This window comes from Fukomys damarensis, unplaced genomic scaffold (assembly GCF_012274545.1).
Source record: "Fukomys damarensis isolate Sample0158 unplaced genomic scaffold, DMR_v1.0_HiC HiC_scaffold_33, whole genome shotgun sequence".
Lineage (NCBI taxonomy): Eukaryota > Metazoa > Chordata > Mammalia > Rodentia > Bathyergidae > Fukomys > Fukomys damarensis.
The window spans coordinates 1,835,705-1,843,920 of NW_022900945.1; the positions used below are offsets into that span (position 1 = coordinate 1,835,705).

General features: G+C 43.9%; 1 long non-coding RNA gene across 1 annotated transcript; it reads right to left on the minus strand.

The window, feature by feature from the left end:
• Nucleotides 1–1,571: 1,571 nt before the first annotated feature.
• LOC104848864 lies at nt 1,572–8,119 on the minus strand. The gene is made up of 3 exons (XR_776556.1): nt 8,022–8,119; nt 3,577–3,774; nt 1,572–1,870 (listed from the first exon to the last, which is right to left on the minus strand). It is a non-coding gene; the product is annotated as an uncharacterized LOC104848864 (long non-coding RNA).
• Between the last annotated feature and the right edge of the window lie 97 nt (nt 8,120–8,216).

The following is an 8,216-nucleotide window of genomic DNA, read 5'->3' on the forward strand; positions in this document are numbered from 1 at the left end:
CTAGCATGTTCAAAGATGTTTCTCCTCCCTCTAGTTAGGATCGTGACATTTTGTTTGCTATTGGATCACTCCTGCAAGAGGGACAGGAAAATAGCTGTTGCCTGCCAGCTAGCAATTTTATTCTGAAACCTTGATTTCATTTACCTGTCGCTGTGTAACAAATTGTCCCCAAACTTACCGTCTGCACCCAGTAAGCATCGCCACTCCTTGTGCTTCTGTGGCTTGGTCGAGCTCAGCTGAGGCGGTTCTGCTCACTTGGAGGAGCTGTGTTGTTGGCGGGGAGTTCGGGAGCATGAACTCCAGCATGGTCTTCCATATTTCGGGGTCAAGCTCTGAGTGATCTCTCATGGTGTGGCAGTCTGACCTGAATTTTCCTATTGTAGGGCCATTGGCTCTGAAGAATGCAAACATGGTATCACTTGGGCCTTAAAAGCTAGGGTTGGGACCTGGAGTTTCCCTTCTGCTCCCTTCTGCTCCCCTTGAGCCAAACAGATCCCAAGGCCAGCCCGGGTGAAGGGAAAAGAGACTCCATTTATCAATGGATATTTAGTAAAGAATTTTGTGACTATCTTTAATCCACCACAATCTTAATCTCTTAGGATCTTAATTTTCATTTTTTATTCTTTTAGTTAGCTTTCTTTAACTCTTCAATATCCATATAAAATATTCAAGAAATGCCCTTATTTCCTCAATAACTTTTTTTCCTAGTTTTCCCCAAACACAAAGTCACAGACACCCATGGTTCAGAAAATACTTGTATTATGACTTCATGAAGCCCTTGATTTCAGAGATTAAAAAGGCTTAATTATCTGTGTGAGAACAGAATCTGTGAGATTTTCTGCCTCTTTTACCTTTTAGGGATACAAAAAAAATAGGCCTTAAGTCCTAGAAAAATTAAATTTTGGACTAAAAAGAAATATGAAAATGTGAGAGCAAGTCAGAAGGAGAATTTTGGCTGGAAAATTAGACGAGTGATTCGACTCAGCCAGGAGCCTGTATCCATTCCCGCTGGCTGTTTCACTCTAATTTCCCTCAGAGTGGGAATTGGGAGAAGCACCTCTGACCAGGGTCTCCTCTGCCAGCACAGCAGACAGAGCCAAACCGCCTGCGTAGTGATGGCCAGTCTGACACGGAGACACTGGAAACGCAGGCATGAGGGACCAGCTTTGATTTCCCTAAAATTTATTTCTTTACACATAAGCACCCACGCCTGCTTTCCCCACCCCAGCCAGCACCTCTCCTCCAGGCAGCAGACAGACAATGGTGGGAGAGCAGGAAACGGCAGCGTGAGATTCCGCATCCCCTTTCCCTGCAGGCACCAGCGGAATCACTGAGAGGCAGCCTGTCCCCCTCAAATGAGATACAGCCGTTTATCATGTCAGACTACGGCGCGAAGGGTTAAGGCCATAGGGCTTCTGGCTGTCAGGAGCCGGATTTCATCTTGGGGCCCTGCAGGCCAGACGGAGGCCGCCTACAAAGTCCCTTCTGCTGCCCATTGTCTGCCGCTCCTCTGTCTCCCACCCCACGTCTGCCTGACCAGCCGTGCGGCCAAACCCGGGTCACCTGTGTAGAGCAAGCGTCACTAGGTCTTCCTCCACCTACTGAGAAAAGCCAGTTTGTGTCCAGATAAATTTAGCAAGCAGAAACGAAGGGTGGGTTTCTATTTTAATTCAGAAACCTTAATACACTTTCACAAACTTGAAGAGCCGCCTCTGAATGTGTGGCAGTATCCTGTGCGAAGAATCTGATGTTATTTCCGCTGAAGGGCAGACGGGTGGGGGCAGAATGACGAGAGGACACACACGCAGCTCTTTTGTGGAGCTCCAGTATTAAGATTCTGTTCACGGCTCCTATTAGCGTTCATCACCACCTATTTCAGATTTTGCACACAGTGATTGTTTCACTGTAAAAATCTTTTGTGTCTGTTTTCTGAATTGTGATGTTGTCTATAAATATTTAGTGGTAATTCATGATTGGGTTGTATTTACCCCTGTAGTTATGTATTACAAATGGAACAACAGCATCTGCTGAAATTAAAAGTGGCCACATTTTCACTGGAGCTTAATTAAATGCCAAAATTTATCTACATTAACAACAAAGTAGTGAAATTTATTGATCAATTCACGTGATATAAGTTGACAAATAGCTTAAGCAATTTCCATAATTTTCTACACGTGTTAAAATTTGTAATGAAAAAGAACACTATATTAACATTCAGTGAGAACCGAAAGGGCGTTCTGTAGCGGGGCCAGTGCCCCCGAGCAGTGTACTCTGTTTCCGGGCCCTGTCCAGGCTGCCGTCTGAGCTGTGTACAGATGGGCCGCTGACAGTCTTACAGCTGTTCTCCTAATTGTCCATTAAGTGTTCTATTGATTCTCTGATTCAAAGTACATGTCTCTCAGCTCAAGCTATCCTGTGAAGTGGCAGACACATTCCTTGTGGAATGACAGAGCTGCTTGAAACCTAAAAATGTGGTCTGCCAGTTTCAATTGAGGACGCTGCTTTCAAAAGAGAAGGCTTGCTTAAAGGCGCTTTGTAATCTCTGCTTCGGTTGTATTTTCTAAACTTTTAGCATCAATCAATTAAAGCAGCATCCGCGGCACGCAGAGCCCTCACTCCTGGTCAAGCGTGTGCAGGTTGCACCTGGCTGACGCGGGCCAGGGCAAGGGCGTCGCTGGCGCCCGGAGGAAGAGCGCGCCCAGCTCCCCGCAGAGAGCGCAGTCCTCATCTGACTCACAGGTGCACTTTTAGCATTTCTTAAAAAATGGAGATCATCTGCAATTGCAGATTATGCCATTCACAGGCCTGTTTAAAATCATCTCTTTAATCTGGAAAGTGAAGGATAAGATGCATATCTGTTTTGAGGACGATAAATCTTCGGAGAAACAAATAAGCATAGATAAAACCGTAAACGTTATTTCCTCCTCTCCCGGAAGAGGTTTATCAATCTAAAATGTCCAGTCTGCTGTGTCACGATCTGGGTCGCACCGGCGTCTCACTGCAGCTGCACCTCCAGCGGCCGGCGGAGGGGAGCCTGGCCTTCGTCAGCGGCCGGAGCGGGCCAGGGCCGCTCTCCAGGAAACTCCCAACCGTGCTCTAGGCCGCCCGAGTAGTAGCTGCTCTTAATGAGATGACACACGTCCTAATGCTTTTTACCATCGTGGTTTAGCTCTTAATTACTCTGTAGTAATTAAGATTAATTAATTAATATAACATTTAAATAGGAAACAGTCTTATTATCTAGTAATCTTTCATCTGTAAATGAAATGAACTCGTAGTGTTTGTTGCCGCCTGTGTATCATTAATTTAATTAGGAGCCTCCCCACGGTGCCCACCGCAGTCGAGGTTCTCTGGTGCGATTTTGCCTCTTAAATAAGTTCTGAGAGTCACTGTGTTCAAGAGAAAAACGACTAGCAGACACATCCTTATCTGTGTTTAATGCACGGAATAGTATGTGAATTTAGATGCGTACAAATGAGGCATACAGGTTACATAAGGAAAATCACTGTAGGAAAGAATGAAAAGCAACCGTGCCCCACAATTAGCTGTTAGCTTTTGGCTTTAATGCCGCCTTACCTCTTCTCTGACGGCCTCTTTGAAGAAGGCCGGATTCCTTCGCTGTCTCCAGGTGAGGCGGCCTCTGTGCTCTGTGCCCTTTGACCCGGATGCAGTCTCCAGAGGGCTCTGTGTCTGGTGGAGGCTTCATCCAGCACCCGGAAAAGGAAGTGAGTCACCTTGTGTGAGAGGGTCCGACGGGGACGCCAGACCTGTGTACTTAAAAATATTTCCAGTTTTAATGTTGTTAGGGTTTGGAGGCAATGAGAGGTGTACAATCTATTGGCTTTTAAAATATTTGTTATGGTGTGGGAATGAATATGTGATATGGATTACAGAATCTAATCCGAATTTAAGGATTTATACGTTTTCAGAATATGGAAGCTTCAACCCACATGTCCTCTTTCCAGAAGATGATAAATCCTCCCTATCCGCTTTATCTTGGGAAACAGTGAAAAATCTATTTCTAACACAGTAATATAGTATATATTGATACCTGCAAAACATTATGTGAATCTACTTAGACACCAGCACTTTCAATTACTCTGTTAGCCAGTTTTTAAAAAAGATTTTTAGAAGCTTTCAACTGTAGACTTTTGTCTTGTTGAATGAACTTCAGCTACACTAAATTTTAAGTAAATTTGTGATGACTGAGCAATATACATTGGCTGAGCTAGAATCCAATAACCCACAGGACAAATTAATTTTCAACAAAAAGGGCAGAAACCTCAAGTGCCATGAGTATATGGAGTCTCATTCTATCTCTCTGGAGCCATTTTTGCAAATCACTACAGCTATTCATAATCTAAATCAGTCTCCTTTAGCAGCAGAAAGATCTTTTTTTCATGACAAAACAGAAGATGACATTCATTAGTGCCTAACTTGCATAAGCTACCTTAAATTTATTGGTGCTCTTCTACTTATCTGGGTAAGAATTCCTTTGTCTACAGCTATAGGAAAATTCCAGTTGTACTACTTAAAAATATAAATTGTCACTTTTATCAGAACTTTTGGCAGTTTACTTTATTTTAGAAGTAAAACTGGTGGTTAAGATTTTAAGACTTCCAATGGGCGTTGTTTCAATCATATTTAATAGGTGCCTGGGATAGTAATAGGATTATGTTTAAGCTCTTTGCTGCAAAAGAAAATCCACATTTTCATCTGTGGACTGCTGGGGAGGTTACCTGCCAGCTACGGGCAGAATTTAAAGCACCTGCTGTTTGCTCGTTATATTCAAGGGCTATGTTTGATCAAAAAAGGGGGGCAGCTGCTTGGTGGATGTAATTTTGAAATGTCCCTAAGTTTTGAGCTGTTCCATGAGTTGTCATGAGGCTCTCTACCGTCAGTGGGAAAGTCTTCTGTCCACAGTCTTCTGTCAGTCTTTCTTTTGTTGGTCAGATTTTCTTTCCAGTTTATAAGAGCCAGCTTTGGGTCTGTCTGCCACACTGTTAGGAGCATGTTCTTTGCTTTTTGTCCTCTCCTGCCCTCTCCCATGATGGCTGAAAAGGAAAAACCAAGAGCACATGACGTGGGATGAGAAGTGGTCAGTCTTGTGGGACAGGAGCTATTTGTGGTGCATCTGGGTGGAGGAGGACAGTGTGGATTGTGGCCATCACTGAGCTGGGAGTTGAGAAGAACCTGAGGTGCAAACTCAGATCCATTTTGAGGCATAGAGAGCATTGTGTGTGAATTTGGGGGTGTTGGTGGTGTAGGAGAGCCAGATCCCGGCAGAAACTGTCCCTAACGCTTTCTTCCAGGCTCTGTAGCATCTCCAGTGTCCGAATTCACATTTCTGTCAGCTGCCCACTTTGGTTTATCATAGATGATGACCTCAAGACAAGCCTTACATGTGACCCAGAAAGAAAGGAGAACTGAACAGCGCCCCAAGTGGTGTGGCCCACTGATTGGAAAGAATGCTTCTCCCTGGACTACAGTGAAAATAAACAAGTCAATATGACTTCAAGAATTGTGGGGTTGGGAAATGGGAAAAAAGTGTTCAAATGGGAAGGGGAACAAGGGAGGAGGTGGGAGAAAGGAAGAAGGGACAAGAAAAAAAGTGAAAATAGAAGGAAAAATGGAAACAGCTTTTGTACATACAGAGGAGGGGAATGGGATAAAATAAAATTTATTAAATAAAAAAACGGAAATTTGAGATTTAAGAGAGTTGGGGAAACATTGGCAGTTTTTGTCAAAACACTCTAAGTTAGTGGATTAGTAAGAACAGAAGTAAAAAGTGACCACCTAGAATTACATCAGCAATTAGTTTATTATAAATTCCTCATTGCCTCCAAAAATACAGCAGATCCCTGTGGGCAGAACTGAGCTTGGCCACTGGATCTAAGAGCAGAGCAGCTGCCAGGGCACGATTACCTGAGAGGGAACTTACAGAGTGAGGACTTGGGAGTTTAAACTGCGAAGGACACTGGAGCTGTAACAGGCAGGCTCAGCTGCCCACAACCATGTGGGTCGTGTGTCACTGAGTCATTAACGCTTCCTCAAAGGCTTGTGCTGATTTCAGAAATTAATTACTCTGTTAAAATTTCCTGTCCTAGAATTATCCAAAGAAATCCCCGAATGGCGGGCTATGATCTTTGCTGATGCATTATTTAGGGTTAATATTCATGTGGCCCCAGAATATAGTGTATTCCTTTTTTTGCCCTTTTTGTGCCAAGCACTGGGGATTGAACCCAATACCTTCTCACTGAATTATATCCTCAGACCTTTTTTATTTTTTATTTTGAGACAGGTCTTGCTAAGTTTCCCAGGCTAGGCTTGAACTCCTAATTCACTTCAGCCTCTCAAGAATGCTGGGATTCCAGGCATGGGCCACCATGCCTGGCTCCATTTTTATAAAGAGCTACTCTTTGATCTCCAGAGGATACATATATTTTATAAACCTCCACTGTTTCGGATGCTAGCTTCTTGTGAAGATGTGAGCACAGTAAACTATGCTTTTTTCAGCACTGAAGAAGAAAATAATATCATCCTCTTAAACTGGAAAGAGGTCCTAATATCTTGGCAATAGAACACAAAAGTCTCTTTTCTAGGCAATAAACTACCACTGAAACTCTACAGAAGACATTTGTCCAGGAAAAAAGACAGTTTAGCCCATGTCCTGAAGACAGAGTTCTTCCCTGGGCCTGCCTGACTGGTGCTAAGGGACATGAGTGTCACCCACATAGTCTCCCATCGTGCCCCCAGGCTGGACACACGCTGTGAGCTTCCACAAAGTCTCCTTAAAAATGAGATTTTTATTTTATTTGCGGTACTGGGGATTGAATCCAGGATGCTGCACCACTGAGCTACACTTCCAGCTCTTCTTATTTTCCATCTTAGGACAGGCTCTCACTCCATTGCACAGGCTGGCCTTGAACTTGGAATTCTTCTGCCCACCTGCAGTTGTCCTGCCCCAGCCTCCTGAGCAGCTGCAATTGCAGGCAGATACCACTGTGCCCAGCCATATAAGTGGAATTTTGAAATCAGTTTGTGCCTTTTTTTCTGTCTTGGCACAAAAAGCTGTATAGCAGGTTATGCAGAGTAAAAGAAATGGAAGTAGAGGTCCAGGAAAATCATTGATTAATAACAGCCTGTAACATTGGTTCATAACGTTGGTTACTAACAGTGGCTTACAGAATGGGAGAAAAATCTTTGCTAGCTATTCCTCAAACACAGAAATAATACCCAGAATGTATAAAGAACTCAAGAAACTTAACACCAAAGCCAACCACCCAATCAACCAAACAAACAGACCAATCACTAAATGGGCAAATGAATTAAAGAGTCACTTCTTAAAAGAAGTACAAATGGCAAATGAGGATATGAGAAAGTGTTCAACCTCTTTAGCTATCAGGAAAATTCAAATCAAAATGTCACAGAGATTCCATCTCACCCTAGTAAAAATGGCTGATCATCAAGACACAAAAAACCAATAAATGCTGGGCAGGATTTTGGGGAAAAGGAGCTCTTCTACTCTCTTGGTGGGGTTGGAAACCAGTATGAAGGTTCCTCAAAAACATTGAGTAGAACTACTATTTGATCCAGCTTTACTGCTCCTCAGTATCTTCCTGAAAGAGGTAAAGGCAGCATACAGTAGAGAGACCAGCGTGTGCCAGCTAGCAGTAGCTGAGCTAGGAAACAGCCTCCGCTCTCCTCAGCACGAGTGTCGGATGTAGACCATGGAATACTGTTTGGCATAAAAAAGTCCCATCATGTGCAAGAAACTGGATAGAACTGGAGACCATCTTTTTAAGTAAAATAAGCCAGACTCAGAAAGTCAAATATGGTGTTTTCTTTCATCCGAGGAATCTGGGGAGAGGAGGGAAAGGATGAGACATAGAGGGAGGAAAGGGTGAGAACATGAAAGGAAAAGACCATTAGAAAAAAGGAAAGGAAAGGGGCCCGATCAAAATACGTCATGTGCACATATAAATATGCCAACGTGAAGCTCACTGGTGTGCAAAACTTACATGCACTAAGAAGCACAACAAAGCAGCCGCGATCCCGGGCCTTCCCCGCCATCTAGTCAACTTCCGCCAAAGGGCTCTCTCCGATTTTTCTTGTTTTCCCAGCGTGCACCGCAAAACTACACTACCGGTCCAGGCGCCGGCTCCGCCCCTTTCCTGTGTGACCGCGCACGTGTCCCTTGCCCCCCTAGGGCGCTC